Genomic DNA, 13,831 nt, shown 5'->3' with positions numbered 1-13,831 from the left:
TATGTTATGGGTTTGCCTCCCTATGTTATGGGTTTCATAGTTTTTTAGGTCAATTTTATCTTTGTCATTGACTCCAATCTCAACTGTTGTTGGCTTAATTATGGTAGGAAGGCTTAAAGGTTGAGGAGACTATGTCCGCTCTCGTTCCCTCTCTCTCTCTCTCTCTCTCTCTCTCTCTCTCTCTCTCTCTCTCGGTAAAACCATAGTTGCCGCTTCGCTCTCTTGCTCGCTCGCATGTGCCTTCCTCGTGTTGCAGTTACCCCCTCTTCCCTCACTCGGTGTTTGACATGAGGAGCTCGCCATTGTTGTGCCTCTCACCCCTCGACTCTTAGTATGAGTTGGATATGTGTACAGTGGTTCAGGGTGACAGGGAGGTCATTGGGGCCAGATTCCCTTCTGTTTTAGCCATCGAGCTCTATGTGTCGGTGAGTCCCCAATCCAACACATTCTTAGTCCCCTCCCATGTCTCCCTCTCTTCCTCAGAGACATCGCTGGCATGGAATGAGACATCACATGTGGGAGCTACCGAGCTTAAGGTGCAGTCAGCTTTCGCAACGAGAAGTCACACCTAGCTACGCCCGTGCGTGTTGTCCATGATGTAATCTCCCCTCTGCCTTCTATCTTCTGATTTGCCTCCTACCCTTATCTCTTCCTCTGAAGAAAGACCCGTCAAACTTGTTCAGAGAAGACAAATAGATCGGAGAGCATACAAAACTATTTAATTATACGGTAAGAGAACCTCGAAGATTCAATTGTACTCAATGAACAATCTAATTATAAAGTGAAAATTCATCATATCCCAACAAATGCACCAGTGATCACATTGACTGATCCGGTCATGTGAGGCAGCTCACGAGAACATGGTATTGAAGATCCAAAGATATAGGGAGGGAGGGAGGGAGAGTGTGTCGGGGAACGTAGCATGCAATTTCAAAAAAATTCCTACGATCACGCAAGATCTATCTAGGAGATGCATAGCAACGAGAAGGGGAGAGTGTGTCCACGTACCCTCGTAGACCGAAAGCAGAAGCGTTATGTTAATGCGGTTGATGTAGTCGAACGTCTTCACGATCCAACCGATCCAAGTACCGAATGTACGGCACCTCCGTGTTCAGCACACGTTCAGCTCGGTGACGTCCCTCGAGCTCTTGATCTAGTAGAGGGTAGAGGGAGAGTTCCGTCAGCTTCCGTCACATGACGGCGTGGTGACAGTGATGGTGATGTGATCTGCGCAGGGCTTCGCCTAAGCACTACGACGCTATGACTGGAGGAGTAAACTGTGGAGGGGGGCACCGCACACGGCTAAGAAACAATTGTTGTGCCTTTGGGGTGCCCCTGCGCACGTATATAAAGGAGGGGGAGGAGGAGGCTGGCCCAAGGGGGGCGCCAAGAGGGGGGAGTCCTACTAGGACTTCGTTCCTAGTAGGATTCGCCCCCCTTCCTTCCAACGGAGAGGGGGAAGGGGAAAGGAGGGAGAAGGAGAAGGAAAGAGGGGGGCCGTGCCCCCTCCCCTTGTCCAATTCGGATTGGGCAAGGAGGGCGCGCGCCACCTCCCGTGGCCCGCCTCCTCTCCTCCACTATGGCCCATTAGGCCCATTAACTTTCCCGGGGGGGGGGGTCCGGTAGCCTCCCAGTACTCCGAAAAATGTCCGAACCTTATCGGAACCATTCCGGTGTCCGTATATAACCTTCCAATATATCAGTCTTTACCTCTCGACCATTTCGAGACTCCTCGTCATGTCTGTGATCTCATCCGGGACTCCGGACAAACTTCAGTCACCAAAACACATAACTCATAATACAAATCGTCATCGAACGTTAAGCGTGCGGACCCTATGGGTTCGAGAACTATGTAGACATGACCGAGACATAATCGTCGGTCAATAACCAATAGCGGAACCTGGATGCTCATATTGACTCCTACATATCCTACAAAGATCTTTATCGGTCAAACCGCATAACAACATACGTTATTCCCTTTGTCATCGGTATGTTACTTGCCCGAGATTCGATCGTGGGTATCATCATGCCTAGTTCAATCTCGTTGCCGGCAAGTCTCTTTACTCGTTCTGTAATGCATCATCCTGCAACTAACTCATTAGTCACATTGCTTGCAAGGCTTATAGTGATGTGCACTACCGAGAGGGCCCAAAGATACCTCTCCGATACATGGAGTGACAAATCCTAATCTTGATCTATGCCAACTCAACAAACACCTTAGGAGACACCTGTATAGCATCTTTATAATCACCTAGTTACGTTGTGATGTTTGATAGCACACAAGGTGTTCCTCCGGTATTTGGGAGTTGCATAATCTCATAGTCAGAGGAATATGTATAAGTCATGAACAAAGCAATAGCAATAAAACTAAACGATCATAATGCTAAGCTAACGGATGGGTCTTGTCCATCACACCATTCTCTAATGATGTGATCCCGTTTATCAAATGACAACACATGTTTATGGTCAGGAAACATAACCATCTTTGATTAACGAGCTAGTCAATTAGAGGCATACTAGGGACACTCTGTTTGTCTATGTATTCACACATGTACTAAGTTTCCGGTTAATACAATTCTAGCATGAATAATAAACATTTATCATGATATAAGGAAATATAAATAACAACTTTATTATTGCCTCTAGGGCATATTTCCTTCAGTCTCCCACTTGAACTAGAGTCAATAATCTAGATTACATAGTAATGATTCTAACACCCATGGAGTCTTGGTGTTGATCATGTTTTGCTCGTGAGAGAGGCTTAGTCAACGGGTCTGCAACATTCAGATCCGTATGTATCTTGCAAATCTCCATGTATCCCTCCTTGACTTGATCGTGGATGGAATTGAAGCGTCTCTTGATATGTTTGGTTCTCTTGTAAAATCTGGATTCCTTCGCCAATGAAATTTCTCCAGTATTGTCACAAAAGATTTTCATTGGACCCGATGCACTAGGTATCACACCTAGGTCGGATATGAACTCCTTCATCCATACTCCTGCATTTGCTGCTTCTGAAGCAGCTATGTACTCCGCTTCACACGTAGATCCCACCACGACGCTCTGCTTGGAACTGCACCAACTGACAGCTCCACCATTCAATATAAATATGTATCCGGTTTGTGACTTAGAGTCATCCGGATCAGTGTCAAAGCTTGCATCGACATAACCATTTATGACAAGCTCTTTGTCACCTCCATAAACGAGAAACATATCCTTAGTCATTTTCAGGTATTTCAGGATGTTCTTGACCGCTGTCCAGTGATCCACTCCTGGATTACTTTGGTACCTCCCTGCGAAACTTATAGCAAGGCACACATCAGGTCTGGTGCACAACATTGCATACATGATAGAACCTATGGCTGAGGCATAGGGAATGACTTTCATTTCTCTCTATCTTCTGCAGTGGTCGGGCATTGAGTCTGACTCAATTTCACACCTTGTAAGACAGGCAAGAACCCTTTCTTTGACTGATCCATTTTGAACTTCTTCAAAACTTTATCAAGGTATGTGCTTTGTGAAAGTCCAATTAAGCGTCTTGATCTATCTCTATAGATCTTGATGCCCAATATATAAGCAGCTTCACCAAGGTCTTTCATTGAAAAATTCTTATTCAAGTATCCTTTTGTGCTATCCAAAAATTCTGTATTATTTCCAATCAACAATATGTCATCCACATATAATATTAAAAATTCTACAGAGCTCCCACTCACTTTCTTGTAAATACAGGCTTCTCCAAAATTCTGTATAAAACCATATGCTTTGATCACACTATCAAAGCATATATTCCAATCCCGAGAGGCTTGCACCAGTCCATAAATAGATCGCTGGAGCTTGCACACTTTGTTGGCACCTTTGGGATCAACAAAACCTTCTGGTTGCATCATATACATCTCTTCTTTAAATATCCATTAAGGAATGCAGTTTTGACATCCATTTGCCAAATTTCATAATCATAAAATGCGGCAATTGCTAACATGATTCGGACAGACTTAAGCATCGCTACGGGTGAGAAGGTCTCATCATAGTCAACTCCTTGAACTTGTCAAAAACCTTTCGCAACAAGTCGAGCCTTGTAGACAGTAACATTACCGTCAGCGTCAGTCTTCTTCTTGAAGATGTATTTATTCTCTATGGCTTGCCGATCATCGAGCAAGTCAACCAAAGTCCACACTTTGTTCTCATACATGGATCCCATCTCAGATTTCATGGCCTCAAGCCATTTCGCGGAATTTGGGCTTATCATCGCTTCCTCATAGTTCGTAGGTTCGTCATGGTCAAGTAACATGACCTCCAGAATAGGATTACTGTACCACTCTGGTGCGGGTCGTACTATGGTTGACCTACGAGGTTCGATAGTAACTTGATCTGAAGTTTCATGATCATCATCATTAGCTTCCTCACTAATTGGTGTAGGAATCATTGGAACTAATTTCTATGATGAACTACTTTCCAATTCGGGAGAAGGTACAATTACCTCATCAAGTTCTACTTTCCTCTCACTCACTTCTTTTGAGAGAAACTACTTCTCTAGAAAGGATCCATTCTTAGCAACGAATATCTTGCCTTCGGATCTGTGATAGAAGGTGTAACCAAAAATCTCCTTTGGGTATCCTATGAAGACAAATTTCTCCGATTTGGGTTCGACCTTATCATGTTGAAGTTTTTTCACATAAGCATCGCATCCCCAAACTTTAAGAAACGATGGCTTAGGTTTCTTGCCAAACCACAATTCATATGGTGTCATCTCAACGGATTTAGATGGTGCCCTATTTAACGTGAATGCAGCCGTCTCTAAAGCATAACCCCAAAACGATAGTGGTAAATCGGTAAGAGACATCATTGATCGCACCATATCTAATAAAGTACGGTTACGATGTTCGGACACACCATTACGCTGTGGTGTTCCATGTGGCGTGGGTTGCGAAACTATTCCACATTGTTTCAAATGAAGATCAAACTCATAACTCAAATATTCTCCTCCATGATCAGATCGTAGAAACTTTATTTTCTTGTTACGATGATTTTCCACTTCACTCTAAAATTCTTTGAACTTTTCAAATGTTTCAGACTTATGTTTCATTAAGTAGATATACCCATATCTGCTCAAATCATCTGTGAAGGTTAGAAAATAACGATACCCGCCGCGAGCCTCAACACTCATCGGACCGCATACATCAGTATGTATTATTTCCAATAAGTCAGTTGCTCGCTCCATTATTCCGGAGAACGGAGTCTTAGTCATCTTGCCCATGAGGCATGGTTCACAAGCATCAAGTGATTCATAATAAAGTGATTCCAAAAGCGTGTCAGCATGGAGTTTCTTCATGCGCTTTACACCAATATGACCTAAACGATAGTGCCACAAATAAGTTGCACTATCATGATTAACTTTGCATCTTTTGGCTTCAATATTATGAATATGTGTATCACTACAATTGAGATTCAACAAAAATATACCACTCATCAAGGGTGCATGACCATAAAAGATATTACTCATATAAATAGAATAACCATTATTCTTTGATTTAAATGAATAACCGCCTCGCATCAAACAAGATCTAGATATAATGTTCATGCTCAACGCTGGCACCAAATAACAATTATTTAGGTCTAAAACTAATCTCGACGGTAGATCTAGAGGTAGCGTGCCGACGGCGATCACATCGACTTTGGAACCATTTCCCACGCGCATTGTCACCTCGTCCTTAGCCAATCTTCGTTTAATCCGTAGCCCTGATGACCCACAAGTGTAGGGGAACTATCGTAGCCTTTTCGATAAGTAAGAGTGTTGAACCCAACGAGGAGCAGAAGGAAATGATAAGAGGTTTTCAGCATCATATGATTCGCGTTTGGTACTTTGATAATTTGATATGTGGGTGGACCGGTGCTTGGGTACTGCCCTTACTTGGACAAGCATCCCACTTACGATTAACCCCTATTGCAAGCATCCGCAACTACAACATAAGTATTAAGGTAAACCTAACCATAGCATGAAACATATGCATCCAAATCAGCCCCTTACAAAGCAACTCATAAACTAGGGTTTAAGCTTCTATCACTCTAGCAACCCATCATCTACTTATTACTTCCCAATGCCTCCCTCTAGGCCCAAACAATGGTGAAGTGTCATGTAGTCGACGTTCACATGACACCACTAGAGGGATGACAACATACATCTCATCACAATATCGAACGAATACCAAATTCACATGACTACTTATAGCAAGACTTCTCCCATGTCCTCAGGAACAAACGCAACTACTCACAAAGAATATTCATGTTCATAATCAGAGGAGTATTAATATGCATAATGGATATGAACATATGATCTTCCACCAAGTAAACCAACTAGCATCAACTACAAGGAGTAATCAACACTACTAGCAACCCACAGGTACCAATCTGAGGTTTGGATATAAATATTGGATACAAGAGATGAACTAGGGTTTGAGATGAGATGGTGCTGGTGAAGATGTTGATGTAGATTGACCCCCTCCCGATGAGAGGATCGTTGGTGATGACAATGGTGATGATTTCCCCCTCCCGGAGGGAAGTTTCCCCGGCAGAACAGCTCCGCCAGAGCCCTAGATTGGTTCCGCCTCGTGGCGGCGGAGTTTCGTCTCGTGAGCTAGCTTATGATTTTTTCCTCGACGAAAGACTCCATATAGCCAAAGATGGGAATCAGAGGGCCTCCAAGGGGCCCACGAGGCAGGGGGCATGCCCAGAGGGGTAGGGCGCGCCCCCCACCCACGTGGACGGTGGGTGGCCCCCCTCAGGTACTTCTTTCGTCCAATATTTTTTATATATTCTAAAAATAATTCCCGTGGAGTTTTGGGCCTTTTGGAGATGTGTATAATAGGTCTCTAATTGCTCCTTTTCCAGCCCAAAATTCCAGCTGCCGGCATTCCCCCTCTTCATGTAAACCTTGTAAAATAAGAGAGAAAAGGCATAAGTATTGTGACATAATGTGTAATAACAGACCATAATGCAATAAATATCGATATAAAAGCATGATGCAAAATGGACGTATCAACTCCCCCAAGCCTAGACCTCGCTTGTCCTCAAGCGAAAGCCGAAATCGAAAAATATGTCCACATGTTTAGAGATAGAGGTGTCGATAAAATAAAATACGGACATGAGGGCATCATGATCATTCTTAGAACAACAACATATATATATATATATATTGTCATATGATCTCTTATGCTAAAGCAACAATTCATTCACAATTTCAAGTATGAATCAGAAACTTCATTGAGAACCAGCAAACTATAATCTCAGTCATTGAGGCAATTGCAATTTATCATAACATAGGAAAGAGTCAATATAAGAGCTTATCAGCAAGTCCACATACTCAACCATCATTTAGTATTTCACAATTGCTAACACTCATGAGATATTTATGGTTATGAAGTTTTAATCGGACACAGAGAAAGATAGGGGCTTATAGTTTTGCCTCCCAACTTTTTACCTCAAGGGTAATGTCAACAATAATAGTTCATGAAAACCCACATCCAATTAGCCATATATATCAGGATCTTTCCAACACATTGTGCTTGCCAAAGTATAAAATGTAAAAAGGAAAGGTGAAGATCATCGTGACTCTTGCATGAAGTATAAGACAAGAATAAAAGATAAGCCCTTCACAGAGGGAAGCAGAGGTTGTCATGTGCTTTTATGGTTGGATGCACAAAATCTTAATGCAAAAGAAAGTCACTTTATATTGCCACTTGTGATATGGACCTTTACTATGCAGTCCGTCACTTTTATTTCTTCCACATCACAAGATCGTATAAAGCTTATTTTCTCCACACTAATAAATCATACATATTTAGAGAGCAATTTTTTTGCTTGCAATGATGATAACTTACTTGAGGGATCTTACTCAATCCATAGGTAGGTATGGTGGACTCTCATGGGAAAACTAGGTTTAAGGATATTTGGAAGCACAAGTAGTATCTCTACTTGGTGCAAAGAAATTGGATAGCAAGAGAGGGAAAGGCAAGCTCAACATGTTGGATGATCCATGAAAATATAATTTATCTTAGATGTAAGAAAACATAACCCATTACGTTGTCTTCCTTGTCCAACGTCAACTCTTTAGCATATTATACTTTAATGAGTGCTCACAATCATAAAAGATGTCCAAGATAGTATATTTACATGTGAAAACCTCTCTTTCTTTATTACTTCCTATTAATTGCAACGATGACCAAAACTATGTTTGTCAACTCTCAACAACTTTTATTCCTCATACTCTTTATATGTGAAGTCATTACTCTCCATAAGATCCATATGATCTCTTTATTTCTTTGTATTTCTTCTCTTTTATTCTATTCCCTCAAGATCATAGCAAAATAATCAAGCCCTTGACTCAACACTAATCTTTATTATATATGGCTCACGGACTTGATTACATAGAAGGATCATAAAGCAAAACTAAAGAACTAGATCATACTAAAACTTTATTCTACTAGATCAAGATATTACCAAAAGGATTGAACTGAGAAAAACGGTAAAGATAAAAGTGTGATGGTGATACGATACCGGGGCACTCCCCCAAGCTTGGCAGTTGCCAAGGCGAGTGCCCATACCCGATACTCAGTTCTTCTTTGTTGGTGAAGAAGGTGTTGGTGATGATGGATAGTCGCACATCGAGCGTAGGAGATCCTCCAATTTGCAGATAATGCCCTTGAGTGCGATGATATGCTCCTTCAACAAAATATTTTCACTTGTGAGATACTTGTTTTGAATGCGAGCTAACTCAATCATCTTGAAAGCTTCAATCTCCGTTGGGGTAAAGAGATTGTGATGAGGTTGAAAGATGTCTTCGTCTACTACTGCCGGAACTTGATCCCCCATGGCCTTCTTGATCCCATCATCCTTGCTGATCTCTCCGAGCTCTTCTCTCTTCAGCTCTATTTTCATTAGCCAAGCATCTTTGCCCTCATTGTTGGACGAGGAGGGAGACGACATGATGCCTGGCCTCGACAACCCTGGCAGAAAACAGCTCGAAACAAAACATGAGATATTTGCATGGTACGTTGATCAAAACCTTCGGGAGATTATATAATGAATTTTTACCGACCGAAAGAAGTATCGTGCAAGAAAACGGAGTCCGGAGAGCACACGAGGTGCCCACTAGGCAGGGGGTGCGTCCTCCACCCTCGTGTCCTTCCCGGAGTACTTCTTATTTCCCTATTTTCTTAAATATTCCAAAACGGAGAAAAAAATGCTATTAGAACTGTTTTGGAGTCGGTTTACTTACTGTACCTCATACCTCTTCCTTTTCAGAGTTTGAAACATTCTGGAAAGTGTCCCTTATGTATTCCTCTAGGGTTACGGTTTCAATAACATTAGTTTCAACATTTATAGGATTACCTGAGAAATAATGTTTGATTCTTTGATCGTTAACCACCCTCGGGTTTGTGCCTTCGAAGTTGTTGATTTTATGGCACCGGAACGATAGATAGGAGTTTGCCTGCAAAAAAATCTTAAACGAGAGTTGTATAACAATACATAATCACCTACATTAGACTCACGTTTTTGTATCCTTTTCTCATCCCATCTTTTAACCTTTTCTTTAAACAGTTTGGCATTCTCATAGGCCTAGGTTCTCCATTCATCAAGTGAGCTAATGTCAAAAAGCCTCTTCTCACCGGCAAGTTTGAAATCATAATTGAGCTCTTTAATGGCCCAATATGCCTTATGTTCCAGTTCGAGAGGTAAGTGACAAGCTTTACCATAAACCATTTTATACAGAGACATACCCATAGGATTTTTATATGCAGTTATATAAGCCCATAATGCATCATCAAGTTTCTTGGACCAATTCTTTCTAGATCTATTAACAGTCTTTTGCAAAATTAATTTGAGCTCTCTATTGCTCAGTTCTACTTGACCACTAGACCGTGGATGATATGGAGATGCAATTCTATGATTAACATCATACTTAGCAAGCATTTTACGAAAAGCACCATGAATAAAATGTGAACCACCATTAGTCATTAAGTATCTAGGAACTCCAAACCTTGGAAAAATAACTTCTTTAAGCATCTTAATAGAGGTGCTATGATCAGCACTACTAGTTGGAATAGCTTCTACCCACTTAGTAATGTAATCAACAGCAACTAAAATATGAGTATACCCATTAGAGGAAGGAAAAGGTCCCATATAATCAAAGCCCCAAACATCAAATGGTTCAATAACAAGTGAATAATTCATAGGCATTTCTTGATGTCTACTAATATTACCAATTCTTTGACATTCATCACAAGACAAGACAAACTTACAGGCATCTTTGAAGAGAGTAGGCCAATAAAAACCGGATTGCAATACCTTATGTGCAGTTTTATATCCAGCATGGTGTCCTCCATAAGCCTCGGAGTGGCACTTGCGTAGGATCTATTCCTGTTCATGCTCAGGTACACAACGTCTAATAACACCATCTACTCCTTCTTTATAAAGATGTGGGTCATCCCAGAAGTAATGTCTTAAATCATAGAAGAACTTTTTCTTTTGCTGGTATGTGAAACTAGGTGGTATAAATTTAGCAACAATATAATTAGCATAATCAGCATACCATGGAGCAGTACGAGAAGCATTTATGATAGCTAATTGTTCATCAGGAAAGCTATCATTGATAGGTAGTGGGTCATCAAGAACGTTTTCTAACCTAGACAAGTTGTCTGCAATGGGGTTCTCAACTCCCTTTCTATCAATAATATGCAAATCAAATTCTTGTAGCAAGAGAACCCATCTAATAAGTCTAGGTTTAGCATCTTTCTTTTCCATAAGATATTTAATAGCAGCATGATCGGTGTGAACAGTTACTTTAGAATCAACTATATAAGGTCTGAACTTATCACATGCAAATACAACTGCTAAAAATTCTTTTTCAGTAGTAGCATAATTTATTTGAGCATTGTCTAGAGTATTACTAGCGTATTGAATAACATTTAATTTCTTATCAACTCTTTGTCCTAGAACAACCCCTATAGCATAATCACTAGTATCACACATACTTTCAAATGGTAAATTCCAATCAGGAGGCTGAACAATAGGTGCAGAAATCAAAGCTTTCTTAAGTATTTCAAATGCTTCTACACAATCATCATCAAAGACAAAAGGGACATCTTTTTGTAAGAGATTAGTCAGAGGCCGAGAAATTTTAGAAAAGTCCTTAATGAACCTCCTGTAAAAACCGGCATGACCAAGGAAACTTCTTATACCTTTAATGTCCTTAGGACACGACATCTTTTCGATAGCATCAACTTTAGCTTTATCAACTTCAATACCTCTTTCAGAAATTTTATGCCCCAAGACAATACCTTCATTAACCATAAAGTGGCATTTCTCCCAATTCAAGACAAGATTAGTTTCTTCACATCTCTGCAAAACTCGATCAAGGTTGCTTAAGCAATCATCAAAAGAAGTCCCATAAACGGAGAAATCATCCATGAATACCTCAACAATCTTTTCACAAATGTCAGAGAATATAGCAGTCATACATCTTTGAAAAGTAGCAGGTGCATTACATAAACCAAAAGGCATACGTCTATAAGCAAAGGTACCGAAAGGGCAAGTAAAAGTTGTCTTTTCTTGATCCTCTTTTGGCACATGTATTTGAGAGAAACCAGAATAACCATCTAGGAAGCAAAAATGTGTATGTTTGGATAATCTTTCTAGCATTTGATCAATAAAAGGTAACGGGTAATGATCCTTTTTAGTAGCTTTATTTAATTTGCGTAAATCAATTACCATTCTATAACCTGTAACAATTCTTTGTGGGATCAATTCATCTTTATCATTAGGAACAACAGTAATACCTCCCTTCTTAGGGACACAATGGACAGGACTTACCCACTGACTATCAGCAACGGGATAAATTATACCTGCCTCCAGAAGCTTTAGTATTTCTTTTCTTACCACTTCTTTCATCTTAGGATTCAACCGTCGTTGGTGATCAACAACTGGTTTAGCGTCTTTCTCCAGCTTTATTTTGTGCTGGCATAGAGTGGGACTAATGCCCTTAAGATCATCAAGAGTATATCCAATAGCATCACGGTGCTTCTTCAGAGTTTTCAATAATTTCTTTTCTTCATGCTCTGAAAGGTTAGCACTAATAATAACAGGATATATCTCTTTCTCATCAAGATAAGCATATTTAAGAGTATCCGGTAAAGGTTTAAGCTCAAACACAGGATCACCCTTAGGTGGAGGAGGATCCCCTAGGATTTCAACATGCAAGTTGTGTTTCAAAATAGGTCCCCGTTTAAAGAATACTTCATCTATTTCCCTTCTTTCATTCATAAACATATCATTTTCATGGTCTGGCAAAAATTGTTCTAAAGGATCACTAGGAGGCGCGGCAATAGAAGCAAGACCAATAATTTCATCTTTACTAGGCAATTCTTTATCATGGGGTTTTCTACTAAATTTAGCAAAATTAAACTCATGAGACATATCCCCTAAACCAACAGAGACAATATCCTTATTGTAGTCTATCTTAGCATTAACAGTATTCACGAAGGGTCTACCAAATATAATGGGACAAAAGTCATCTTGTGGGGAACCAAGAACAAGAAAATCAGCAGGATATTTAACTTTCCCACACAAGACTTCAACATCTCTAACAATCCCAACTGGTGAAACAGTATCTCTATTGGCAAGCTTAATTGTAACATCTATCTCTTCTATCTTAGCAGGTGCAATTCATGCATAATTTCTTTGTATAAGGAATGAGGTATTGCACTTGCACTAGCACCCATATCACATAAGCCATGATAGCAATGATCTCCTATTTTAACAGAAATAACAGGCATGCCTACAACAGGTCTATGTTTATTTTTAGTATCAGGTCTAGCAATTCTAGCAGATTCATTGCAGAAGTAAATAACATGCCCATCAATATTATTGGCCAAGAGATCTTTAACCATAGCAACACTAGGTTCAACTTTAATTTGCTCAGGGGGTTTGGATGTCTTAATATTACTTTTGTTGACCACAGATGAAGCTTTAGCATGATCCTTTATTCTAACAGGGAAAGGTGGTTTCTCAATATAAGCAGTAGGAACAACAAGATCATTATAAGTGATAGTCTTTTCTTCAACTTTAATAGGTGCAATGTGGCACCCCGGCTCAGAGCGACCGGTTTACCCTGCATTGCCAGCCCAGAGACTGTGTCTTCTGGCAACACACAACATATTGGTACAGAAAACAACCGCTTTATTGATGCTAGCGGAACAGAGTTCATATTACAACAGCGGTCGAGGCCAAGCGGCATGCTCGGTGCGGCTGAACAATATGTACATTATTTAGTGAACATAAATGGGCCTCAATCTGAACAACTACGTGGCAGCGGAATAACGTCGTACCGGAAGCTCCATATCACAGGGACACCAATGTGGACACGATCTAGACTCGAACAGCTCTCCTTCCAACGGGATTTTCCTGAAATCTGGCATGACATGCCAGGTCAGTACAATGAATGTACTTGCAAGCTCACAACAAGCATAATCATAATGACAAACAATATCATGATATTTAACTAATTAAAATGCAACACTATATGTCAACATGCTGTGATCATGCTTGAACGTCCCTTGGGACAACTTACCAACCGTGATCATCCTCAGATCACAAACACACCACCAATGTGGTAAAACACACCACCAACGTGGTCTTTAACAACATGACTCGTGATCCTTACGGCGATCACAACCACGACCAATATCTGGTCCCAAATTCCTCGATGGCCTTTCTACCATCCTCGACAATGCAAAGTTTTACAGCTTAGTGTGCAATTTTTATTATTCGTTGACTCATGGTG

Source organism: Triticum urartu, chromosome 2 (genome assembly GCF_003073215.2).
Source record: "Triticum urartu cultivar G1812 chromosome 2, Tu2.1, whole genome shotgun sequence".
Taxonomy (NCBI): domain Eukaryota; kingdom Viridiplantae; phylum Streptophyta; class Magnoliopsida; order Poales; family Poaceae; genus Triticum; species Triticum urartu.
The sequence above is the reverse complement of the archived record's forward strand: the minus strand, read 5'-3'. Positions refer to the sequence as shown.